Genomic DNA, 12,645 nt, shown 5'->3' on the forward strand with positions numbered 1-12,645 from the left:
TTGTTGAAGTAGAACTCTCCAAACGGTGTCGAGAGCGGCGGCCAGCGGCGCCGCTCCGGTGCCGGAACCGGATCGAGGGAGGTATCGGGGACGGCGCCGCCCGAGGATGGTGCCGGAGGTGACACCTGTGGGGTCGGCGCCGGTAAAGTCGTTAAGTCAACCGGCGACGACCCGGATCCAGAAGCGGGTCCAGTGGGGCCCTGCGGCGCCGGCGGCGTCGGGGCCGAAGCACCCGACGGCGTCATAGCCGAAGCCCCCGACCAGCTAGGACCCCCAGACGGGTCCGCTGGGCCCGGAGACGCCGCGGAGTCCGCAGGAGGAGTGAGGGACCTCATGGCCATGAGTAAGCGCTCATTCTCCTCCGGCGTCGCATGCTGCCCAGGGACCGGAGGGTATGGGGCAGGCCGCGACGCCCGCGACTCCAACGGAGCCGCGTGGGCGGTGTCACCCGAACCCCCGGCCGCGTCGCGCGAGCATCGGGGGGAGTAGGAAGAGCGATGACGTCTCTTCGACTTCTTGTGCTTACCTGACGACTTCGACCCTGAGGAGTGATGTTGACTCCCGGAGCTGTGATGGCTCCGACCACGCGGCCGGTCCCTCGACCTCCGTCCGGACCGGGACCTCTCACGGCGCGGGGCCGACTACCGGAGTTCGAGCTGCTTGCGGGACCGCTCCCGCCTAGCTTTCGAAGTCAGGGCCCGGCAGTCGGAGCAGGTCTTGTCGTCGTGGTCGACGCCAAGACAATGTAGACACCGGCGGTGAGGGTCGGTGACTGACATCAGTCAGTCGCAGTCCTCACAGGGATTAAAACCTGGCATCCCTACCGGCACCGTTCGGAGTCGATGACTCGAAAAACGATCAAAAAGATCTCAAAAAGTTTAGTCTAAAAATGACTAAGGTACCACTTTTTCCGGATCTGCGCTTGCTGGCACGGAAAAAAGAAGAACTGACGTCAGCACGCGGAGGCGGCGTCTAAGTACTCCGACGACGTCATCACGGCGCCCACGACGCCGACGACGGACGCGGAGCCCCAGACGACGCCTACCGACGTGCAAGGGTACTGCTACGCAAAAATTTCCGGATCCAGTCTGACGCCTGGGGATATTCTAAGGTAAGGAATCTAATACTAACCTGTTTCTTTCAGATTAAAGGTTATTGGCAAGTCCCTCTCTCCCCTCAAGATCAACACAAAACTGCCTTTTCCACTCCATCAGGCTTATATGAATTTACAGTTCTCCCTTTTGGGCTTCATGGGGCACCTGCTACTTTCCAGCGCTTAATAGACGTGATACTGAGAAAACATCAGGCTTCTACGTCTGCTTATCTCGATGACATCGTCATCTACAGTTCCACTTGGGATAAACACTCCAAGAAGCAGGGTTACATATCAACTCAAAAAAATCCAGGGTTGCCTACCATAAAGTCCAGTATCTTGGTTACCTTCTGAGGGATGGTGTGATCAATCCCCAGCAGGACAAAATACAGGCCATCACAAATACCCCATTCCCCACCACCAAAAAAGGAATAGGGCTTTCCTTGGGCTACTAGGTTATTATCGTAGGTTTACCCCTCATTATTCCCAGATTGGCTCGCCCCTGACCGATCTCCTGCAAAAGAACGTCAAGGAAAGGGATCGTCTAACACCCTCTCCAAGAGCCCTCGAAGCCATCCTTGATTTAAAACAATCTATAACATCTAGTCCAGTGCTGATCCCTCCAGACTTCACGAGTTCATTTATCCTACAAACCGACACATCGGAAACTGGTTTGGGGGCTGTTCTTTCCCAGGAGACGGACAAGGGGGTTGAACAGCCTATGGCTTTTATTAGCCGCAAACTTTTACCCCGTGAAAAGAACTACCCAGTGATCGAGAAAGAATGCCTCGCGGTCAAATGGGCAGTGGAAAAGCTACAATATTATCTGGAAGGCACCCTGTAGGAAGGTGGATATCTGACTATATGGTTACCCCAACATTTTGCCTAGTGTTTAGCTGGTTTTCAACTTAGTTGGCCTGGGATCCTGCTATTCAGGGCCCCAGGCTATCTGTTCTCACTGTAAAATGGACTTCATGTACTATAGGTACATCTCCAATCGGGTCACCTTGTGAGCCCCTGTATAGTGTACCATAAGTATTTTTTTTTTTTAGTTTTTTTTAGAGAAACATGGGGACCCCTACTCAGACAAATTGCATTGCTATACATAGGGAAGAAAAACTGAATTTGTAAAAAAGATATAGCAAACAAATACTTTTTCTTCGACAAATCAGTGATTAAATCTAGGTGCAAAGACACATCAAATACAAAAATATGTTATATTTCATGATTATAATTTTTGTCATTAGTTTTCTTTTCATTTATATCTGTATAAATAAGTGGATAATATTTACATTTTGTACATATTCGAATTCATTATATGTGAAACTCGTAAACATAGGTACCCAGGGCATAGGTGCATCCAAGGCCTACCAGGGGCTGCAGCATGTATTATGCCACCCCTGGCTGGCCATCCAAACTGACACAACTGGCTGATCACTCGGCTGGGGCAAGGTCGTGTAATCACCCCTTGCTTAGGTATAGTATTCCTATACCTACCATTATATATAGACACATATATACCTATAAGTCACTCCTATGGCAGGCCTTAACAATCCTGGAGGAAGAGTGCTTGGTTTTATGTGAGATGGTGCTCTAGCATGAGCTGAGCCTGTCTGCAGCTTTCGGAACCATGTCCTTATAGCTGTTCTATGATATAGCCATACCATATACTCTTAAATGCATTATAATCCTCGCGGTTAATGCTAACTTTGGTTTGGCTTTATCAAAACATGTCGTGTAAGGTGTCATACGCTTTGGAATACTACCTTCCCGCCAGTCCTGGCGGCAGAGGTAGCATTCCACCCTTCTGGAGGGAGAAGACATGTAGTTGTAGCTTTACCCGGTTAAAGTTAAACAGAGCCTCAGCATCACAAAATGGATGCTGCTGCCACAGACACGAGTCTGACCTCCTGCTGCTGGACGAAACTATGGCAGGGGAGGCCTGGACAATAGGTTTCTTGCCTTGGGAGGTGCTAGCACCTCCCCAGACAGGCCATAGTGTATTGGGGCAGGGTGGGTTGAATGAAATGAGACACTGCCTGGGGCACAGAAGGTGCTCCATGCATAGCCCGGTTCAAACCAGTTGCTGGGGCGCTCCTGCCCCAGCTCTGGTGCGAAACTGGACAAAGGGAAAGGGGTGTAACCACCCCCTTCCCAGGTTCCACCCATAGGAGGGACCTAGCAGGTAATCCAGCCCCCTTAATTCGTACAAAGCTAGGAGCTGAGTCTAGAGACTTTAGATTATCCTGAACTGAAACTCTGAAATGAAACTCTGGACCTTCGACATTTTACTGCAACTAGAAGACTGAAGAATCTCCCTTGTGGTCAAGGAGTGACCACCCTGTGAAAACAGGCACCATCAGTGACTTGCTGGTTTGCTTTGTCGACGCTCACGCCGGAGCCCGAAGACTTAGCGACGCAGCCTCTGGACTTCCAGACTTCTCTAACCCGACCAACATCCAGAGCAAAGCTGAGCCCCGTGGCGGACATGAGAGACGTGGGACCGGACAACCTGCAATACCTGCTTTTTGCTAACTGTGCAGCTTCTGAGGTGTCCTTGAAGTTGTGCATTGAGACCTGAGAAGCCCAAACCCCGAGCAGTAATTGCACCGAAGCTCAGCCCTCCACACTCCACGAGTGTCGCGTGGGGCCTGTGCCTGCATTTCTTCTCGACGTGTCTTTGCGGTTGCTAGCCCATTGGCTAGTGGCCCTCCTGGAGACATCCTACTGCCTGGTTGCTCTGGGCCTGCTTCTGCTTTCCTGTAAAGGGGAAGCTCCACAGACCTTGCTGGTCTGTACAAGAAGCCGATCTTCACATTCTGCGTGGGTTGCCTTTGCCAAGGTTTGTAGACTCCAATCCGGAAGCCGACAGCGCCAACAGAGAGATCCCTTGTGGGACAGCCCGTATCCAGCTCCTGGTCGTCATCGACGCCTCCTGGTCCACGTGGCTGCAGAGACAAGCTTCACATCTTCACCTGATTGCATCTCAAGATCCCCTGGTTCCGTCCTGGTGCATTCCTGGACACTGGCTAGTGACCCAGACTGTGTCCCCTATGCTTTCAGGTTCTTCACTTCCTCGATCCACCCTTGGATCCACCCGGACATCTTCCTCCTGGTCGCCTGCAGCATCTTCTTGCAGCTCTCCATAGGATTTGATGACGAAACCCGACACGACTTCACACCTATGCACCCGGCTTCTCTGGGTGAGGTAACTCGAGTACTCCAGTGCTCCCGTAGGTAATAACTATCCAAGTGTCCTACTTTAACTGGGTTTTTCCCGTAGTCCACCCGGAAGGTCCGAAATCAACTAGTTTATAAACTTTACGTTCGCATTGAAAGTCTATGAGAACCTGCATGTGTGTTTAGACACTGCACACGCATCCTGTGGGACTCCGGCTTCCTAACCTTTGGCTACTCTGTGTAGCCCCACCGATTTCCAAGGCCCTAGGCCTATTCACCTTTCCTGAAGTGGCTCTTATACCACTTCTTTAGTATATGCTTCGTGAGACCCTAGGGCAGAATTGTATTTGTGCAACTTATAGTATGCTTATTGAGTAACTTGTGCTGTATCTCGAACTCTGACCTCGTAAAGAGTGCAGAAGGGTTGTGTTAGAAATAAATAGATATATATTTGATATATACCTTGTGTGGTGTCCTTTCATTTGATATTCAAGGGTTTTTTATTGATAAAACAATTGGCTTCACATGCTCTCTGAAGTGTTAGCCTGTAAATGTGTGTATGTAAATGTGTGTATGTAAATGTGTGTGTCTTGTAAAGCGCACTGCTGCCCTGAGGCGTCGTGGCGCTGTAGACCGTTGGGGAACCCGTCCTGGCTATCCCTGTGAGATGGTCCCTACTGGGTATCTCCAAGGTGAAACCAGGCATCCCCGGCGAATGTGGGGGGGCCGTTGTAGAGATGAGGCAAGCTAATGCCCAGAGTTGCCGAGTGTGATCCCTGGTTAGAGTAGGCACCGAGGCGAGAATTATCGAGTCCGCTGACCCTGGTCTACGACCCTGCTGCGTCGGGAATTGAACTCTGGTCCCGGGCTGTTCTCTGCTTCCGGGTCTGCCGCCTCTAACCAGTGAGCCACACCACTCCACTAAGACTGCTTTGTCCATGCTACCACTAGGATAGCTGGTCTATAAGGTTAACTTTACAACCATCACCATAAGGGTTGTTTGGACTGATACAGGGCGCCCACTAGAATAGTGGACATCACATATCAGGCCAACTTCTCACACACCCCTTTTCTCCTATACACCGACCATGCTCCCCTACAATGGCTGCAACAAGGGGAATAACACCAGGGTCCTGAGGTGGTTCCTTTCTTTACAGCCCTTCTCCTTTGAAATCCGGCATAGGGATCACGGACATAATATCGACGGACAGAATATCGACTAGCAAAAATATCTATGCCAAAATATCGACATGCAGAATATCGAGTTTGTATCTACAAACAGGTAAGTACAAAAATATCGAGTCCAAAATATCATTTACAAAAATATAGTTTATTAAAATATCGACTTTATTAAAAACGGTGTTAAATTAAATTAATAGTTAAAATTAATTACTAAAATATACTTAAAAATACTTAAATTAACTTATAATAAATAATTAATGAAAGTTATAAAAAAAATTTTTTACAATCATATTTGTTAAAACATATATATATAGTAACATAATATAATTAAATAATATCCAATATTATTAACGTACGATAGCAGAAGTGTAAAAAATACTATTCCCACTCCAGAGAGTGGAACAGTAGGGAAAGCGTTGGATAGCGTAGGGTTAAAAATTACTATTCCCACTCCAGTGGGTGCAACAGTGGGGAAAGCGTTGGATAGTGTAGGGGTAAAATTTACTATTCCAACTCCAAAGAGTGCAACAGTAGGGAAAGCGTTGGATAGCGTAGGGGTAAAAATTACGATTCCCACTCCAAATAGTGCAACAGTAGGGAAAGCGTTGGATAGCGTAGGGGTTAAAATTTCTATTCCCACTCCAGTGAGTGCAATAGTAGGGAAAGCGTTGGGATAGCGTAGGGGTAAAAATTACTATTCCCACTCCAAATAGTGCAACAGTAGGGAAAGCGTTGGATAGCGTAGGGGTTAAAATTACTATTCCCACTCCAAAGAGTGCAACAGTAGAGAAAGCGTTGGATAGCGTAGGGGTAAAAATGACTATTCCCACTCCAGTGGGTGCAACAGTAGGGAAAGCGTTGGATAGCGTAGGGGTTAAAATTACTATTCCCACTCCAGTGGGTGCAACATTAGGGAAAGCATTGGATAGCGTAGGGTTTAAATTACTATTCCCACCCCAGTGGGTGCAACAGTAGGGAAAGCGTTGGATAGCGTAGGGGTAAAAATTACTATTCCCACTCCAGTGGGTGCAACAGTAGAGAAAGCGTTGGATAGCGTAGGGGTAAAAATTACTATTCCCACTCCATTGGGTGCAACAGTAGGGAAAGTGTTGGATAGCGTAGGGGTAAAACTTACTATTCCCACTCCAGAGAGTGCAATAGTAGGGAAATTAAATACTTCATATATTATTTCAATAAATATAAATTAATATCTATAAAAAATTAATTAAAAGTAATTACCAATTTAATATAATATAATAATTAATAAATTAAAATTACAAATTAAAATTAATTATTACAAATATTTACCTATTAATACAAATTAATTGCAAATTAACAATTAATAATTTAACATTTAACAATTAATTAACAATTAATTAAAATTAAATATATTTAAATAAATTGATTTATTTAATTAATTATAAATAAATACCTTCCCACCCTATTCCCCTATAAACCCACAACCCGCTACAGAAAATAAATTAGTAAAATTAACATAATTAGCAATTAATCAATTAATTAAAATTATTTGCCAATTAAAATGTAATTAATTACCAAATATAAATTAATTAACAATTAATTAAAATGAATACCAATAAATAAATTTACATATTTAATTAATTATAATTAAATTACTTTCTACCCGCTACAGAATGAAATTACGCAAAAATTAAAAAACAAATTTCATTAATTAAAATAAATTATAACATAAATACACACTTTTCACACACATAACATAAAACACTATAAAAAATTAGATATTAAAAATGTGATAATTTTAATAACCTATATTGTATACTTCGATATTTTAACTGTCTATATTTTTAACATTCGATATTACATTACTTACCTTAAAAACGATATTTTTGATGTCTATATTCTGTCCAGTCGATATTTTGTCCAATCTATATTTAAATCTCGATATTATGTCCATTCGATATTTTGTAGTCGATATTTTGACTGTTTACCCCGGCATAGGAAGGGTAGCTGTAATGGGAACGCTGACTCACTATCCCGTGTCTCTCAGTTCCCCAATCGTGAACTGTCTGGGGAAGGGGTGTGTCGGGGAGCGCCTGACCCTGCACTTGAGGAGGAAGAAAACTGTGACCTAATGCCCCCTTACATCTCCCCTGTTTTCTACTTACAGTCACCGTGGGATCTAGTGAGTCCGGTCTGTAGGGGTCCCTTTAACCCAGCAGCTTCTCCCGTCCATGTGACTGGATCACATGACCCAATCGGAAGACCGGAGGAGGAAGAAGAACACCTCATAAGAGGCCCGGCGGCCCAGCAGAGGGTCGCTTACCTCTGGAACCAGGGCTGCCTAACGTCCAACGGATCAAGAACCGGACCGAAGGAAGGAGACCCCGACACGAACCCCGGTAGAGAGACCGACACGGCGGGACCAGCATCTGGCTCCAGGAACCATCCCGACGCCAGTGGAAGGGAGCTGAACCCCATCCGGTACCGCCAGCACACCATGTGGCTCTCTGTGTGGCTCTCTGAGGTACGGGCCCGACTCAGGGGGTGGTGGAGAAAAGGGGAAGCGGGCGCTAGGCCCCCTGAGAAGAAGGGACGAGTTTAAGAAAGAAACACGCTAAAGAGCCCTTATGCACTTATCACTACCCATGGTGACGGTCCCGGTGTCACTCCCTCACACCCTATCCCCTTTGAGTTGTGTGCCCAGAACACAAGCGTGACAACCATTTTTTTCTTCTTTTCATTATTGTTGTACTCTTCATGACGGCTGTCCTCACCTGACCTCGGGTAAGAAGGAGGGATCCAGGACACGCTGCATAATTCGTTATCCTGAAGCAAGGAAAAGACTGTCACGCCAGAGATTGCTGTGTTATACCTTGAGAGAGATTTAAAATAAAGTCCTCTCATACTACCTCTCCTATATTGGCTCCTCGTGGTTTTCTACACCACCGATGGAGGAAGATGAAGAGCTTTCCTTGAGATAGATTGCCCTCCACGCTCCACCAAGACAGATCCGCTGCAGCTTCTCAGGAGATCCTCACAGACTCTCTGAGATCTCCGTTGTGCTGATACCACTGCCTGCGGAGACACCACAGGAGCACCCTCATGTGCCAGCATGCATGGTTGACCAACAGGATGCAGGAAGTGAACAGACCGAGCAGGCGAAGGACCTTCAGTACTGGAACAACCGCTCCATTGTAAAACAAGGGAATCATTTCCTGAATGTCGAGAATCCTTTGCGGAGGAGGGAATGCTCGACACACAGTGGTATCCAGTACTGCCCCTATGAGCAGGTTGCGCTGAGAGAGCACTAGGTGAGACTCTGGTACATTTATCGAAAAATCCAATTTGTACAACAGCTGGGTTGTAACCTGCAAATGATGACTCACCAGGTAGGGGGAAACTGGAATCCCCAACCTCCTGAGATGGGCAGCCACCACTGCCATCACCTTGGTGAAGACTCTAGGTGCAGTAGCAAGACCAAACGGAAGGACCGTAAACTGGTAGTTTTGTGACCCTACCGTGAAATGGGGAAACTTCCTGTGCGGCTTCAGGATTGGGATGTGGAAATACGAATCCTGCAAGTCGATGGCCACCATCCAGTCCTCTTGTTGCAGCGCCTGAAGAACCAGCGCTACAGTGAGCATCTTGAACCTGCTTGAGAAATAGATTCAAGATTCTGAGGTCCAGGATATGACGTAACCTGCCATCCGTCTTGGGGATCAGGAAATACCGGGAGTAGCAACCCTGACCCATTTCCTGAGGGGTACGAGGCCCTGGCGTCGCCAGAACCACCTCTATCGCACCTTTTTAGAACAGGGTAAGAACCTTCTTCTGAAGGAGAAGCAAATGATCCTCCGTGTAAAACCCCTGGCAAGGAGGGTAAGGAGGAGGGAATTCCCTGAAGGGAAGGGCGTACCCACATTCTCTACAAGATCTAAAACCCAAAGGTCCGAAGTTATTAAGTTCCAATCTTGTAGAATATGGGTAAGCCGGCCTCCCACGGGACCCACATGATCCAGGATGGCGGATCTAAGGCTGCTTTACGGCATTACCCAGGAGTGTTTGGGGAGTTGGAAGAGGAAGAGGGTTGACGCCCCGGCTCCATGAAGGTGACCTCTGCCTTAACCCCTGTAGCTCTTATACAAGGGGTATTGCTGCTGTTGCGGAGGCTGTCCACAAAAGGAAGACTTCCCAAAGCTACGGTATCTTTTATATCAATAGCCTCTTGATTGAGTCTGCAGACCCAAAGACCTTGCAGTTGCTTTACTGTCCTTGAATCTCTGCAGGGCAGAGTCAGCCTTTTCACCAAAAAGCTTGGAACCATCAAATGGCAAATCAATAAGAGCAGCCTGTACGTCAGGAGAGAAGCCTGACGATTTTAACCAAGCGTGCCTCCTTGTCGCAATAGACGAGCCCATGACTCTGGCAACAGAATCCGCTGTATCCAAACCAGACTGGATAACCTTTTGAGCAGCCGCTTGAGCATCCACCAACACATCACTCAGATTCCCCTTGTCCTCCTCAGATAACTTAGGGAGAAGCTGTTTCGCAGAGTCCATTAAAGCATGAATATACTTGCCCAAGAGACAAGTGGCATTGGTAGATTTTAATGCCATACTGGCTGAAGAAAAGACCTTTTTCGCAGACTGCTCCAACTTCTTAGAGTCTCTGTCTGCTGGAGCCTGCGAAAATGCCCCTATTGACTGCTTCAAGCAAGAAGCCTGCACCACCAGACTTTCAGGAGAGGGGTGAGAGGATAGGAAAACCGGATCTCCTGGAGCAGGTCTACATCTTCTTGAGACTGACCTCGAAACTGCAGGTGCTGAAAGAGGATTGCGCCACACCTCAAGTATCGGATCAGTTAGAGCATCATTAAACGGCAAACAAGGCTTAATCACTGAAGATGGAGAATGAAGCACTTCTGTGAGAATATTCGGTTTATACTCTGCTACAGAAAGCTGCAAGTCCAAAAGTTCTGCAGCATTCCTGATAACTGTGTGATATGGAGAAACATTCTTAGAGGGAGAAGCCTTTTGAGAAACAAAGTCCCACTCTGAGGAAGTGTCAAGTTCACTTGCTTCACACAAGTCTTCAAACACATCTTCTGTGTCATACACTTCTCTTTCCACTCTCTCCTCATCCCGGTACTGCTCTTCTTCCAATAACCTCTGCGCCGAACGCATCTTCGGTTGCGGTGTCGGCGGCGCCAGGCGCGGTGTAGACGGCTCCGGAAGCGGCATCGAAGGTGGATCCATAATCAGCGCCGTTGGAATCTGAGAAGGTTTACGGGATGAGCCAGAGAATGCCCATACTGTGTCGACATCCTCAGAGCTGGAAAAGAACAGGACGACATCACTGGCATAAAGGGGGCCTGAGGATACTGATGATTACACTCAGGGGATATATTCAGTTCAGGACCTAAGAGGTTGGAATCTATAACCAGAGGCAGCAAAGACGCCGGAAGACGATGCCGAGTGATTGCAATTCCACATCGTCTTTTTAAATAATACCAAGATGTAAGCCTCGAATGACAAGATGGAGAACAGTGAATCGCTCACCCGAACCACATTAGATGACAATAATCCTATCACACAGTCCCAGCCCTGAGGAAGACCTTCTTTGAAATCCTCCTGGTCCCCAGCACGAAGGTCGAAACGCGTTGGCACACCCACACAACTCACCTTTCACTTTCCCAGGACTCAGAGTACCAGTAGCACATAGGAGTATTAAAAAGGACTCAAAGTTTAGCAAAAAAAGCTGAATGGCCTAAACTTTGAACATTTCCATAATGACTCTCTGAGCCTATATTTTTTAAGGACCACTTAGTAAAACTTACCAAGGAGCACTATTCAGATGTACCCTGGTAGATATAAAATGTAGGATTATGACCAAACAAGCTAAAATGTGGAATTCACTGTATATATGATGTGCACTTTGTTTGATTATTGTTTATAACTCCCTTGCAAATGACTACAATTTCTCTTTGCAGGAAGATTGTATGTACAAATATAATACAAAAAGTAATCAAACCATGTTTTTTTGTGAAATTGAATGATATTTTCATCTAAGAAAAAACACAAAAGATAAATACAACAATTGAAGAGAAAAGAAAGTTCTGTGTTGTTCATTAATGGAAAAAGTGATTGAGTAGTTGTGTACCTACCTTAAATGTTAAAAAAATTGAAAGTTTTATTGTTCACTTATTGAACCCGCCGTGGAAAAAAGCGAGATCCATGGCTATGAGCAATTCAAGGATTTATGGTCCTAGAGGTATTGTGTTGTGTTAATATGAGGATACTGATGAGGCACAGCCAAATTATAAGCCAACGACCCATGGGACCCAAAGGTGCTCCAGAGGGGTATGAGGCCCTGGTGAAAACACCATACATTGCATTTAAAAAATACAAACGATCAGAAGCCAGCATCAGAAACTGAGGGTAAGAAGCCGGTTCCGGATCCGATCGAGGCACCTCTGGTATCGTAGCCGCTGGAGCCACAGGTGGAACAGCCGGAGCCGAAAGAACTTCATCATCATCAGCCGGATTCGATGGTGAGAATCTCGGTGGCGTCGCCTGCTCTGGATAACCCTCATAAGAAGGAGAATGAGCTGGAGTCCCCTGACGAGACACTGGAGGCAAAGGAGAAACAAAGTGCTTTTCTCGACATCGAGGAGCAGGTGAAGGCGACCTCAAAACCACCTACTTCGAAGACCGGTGTCGAGAAGCATGTCTCCTCTTCTTCTTATGCTTCTTGGAGTCGTGATACGCCGAAGAACTAGACTTTGATCTTTTTCGACTCCTTTTCTCTTTTTTCGCCTTGGCCATGTAAAGTTTGGCTTCTCGCTCCTTTAACGCCTTCAGGTTCATCTTCCGGCACGATGGGCAGCCCTCGACGTCATGGTCTGAAGACAAACACCAAAGGCAATCCTCATGCGGGTCAGTAATTGACATATGTTTACAGCATTCTCTGCAAGGTTTAAACCCTGACTTACTCGGAGCAGAAATGACAAAGAAAGGGAGAGATACAATCAAAAATACAAAGTATCCAAATGAAGTATGGAGAGTCCCAGAAAAAAAACGTTAGCGTCGACAGCGCAGAAAAAAGGGAACCAACTTCATCATGCCGACGAGGTCTTCTTATGGCTCCGATGACGTCATGCGGAGCCATGATGCTATGATGACCTTGTCGGCGCGGAGAGCTAGGAAAAATTT

The 12,645-nt window shown here is 46.6% G+C and overlaps 1 protein-coding gene across 7 annotated transcripts in view; it reads right to left on the minus strand.

Moving 5' to 3' along the window:
* Nucleotides 1–12,645, minus strand: part of FIRRM (FIGNL1 interacting regulator of recombination and mitosis) — a 3,243,174-nt gene that overhangs the window by 949,833 nt on the left and 2,280,696 nt on the right. The gene's annotated exons all lie outside the window — the stretch shown is intronic.

This window comes from Lissotriton helveticus, chromosome 1_1 (assembly GCF_964261635.1).
Source record: "Lissotriton helveticus chromosome 1_1, aLisHel1.1, whole genome shotgun sequence".
NCBI lineage: Eukaryota > Metazoa > Chordata > Amphibia > Caudata > Salamandridae > Lissotriton > Lissotriton helveticus.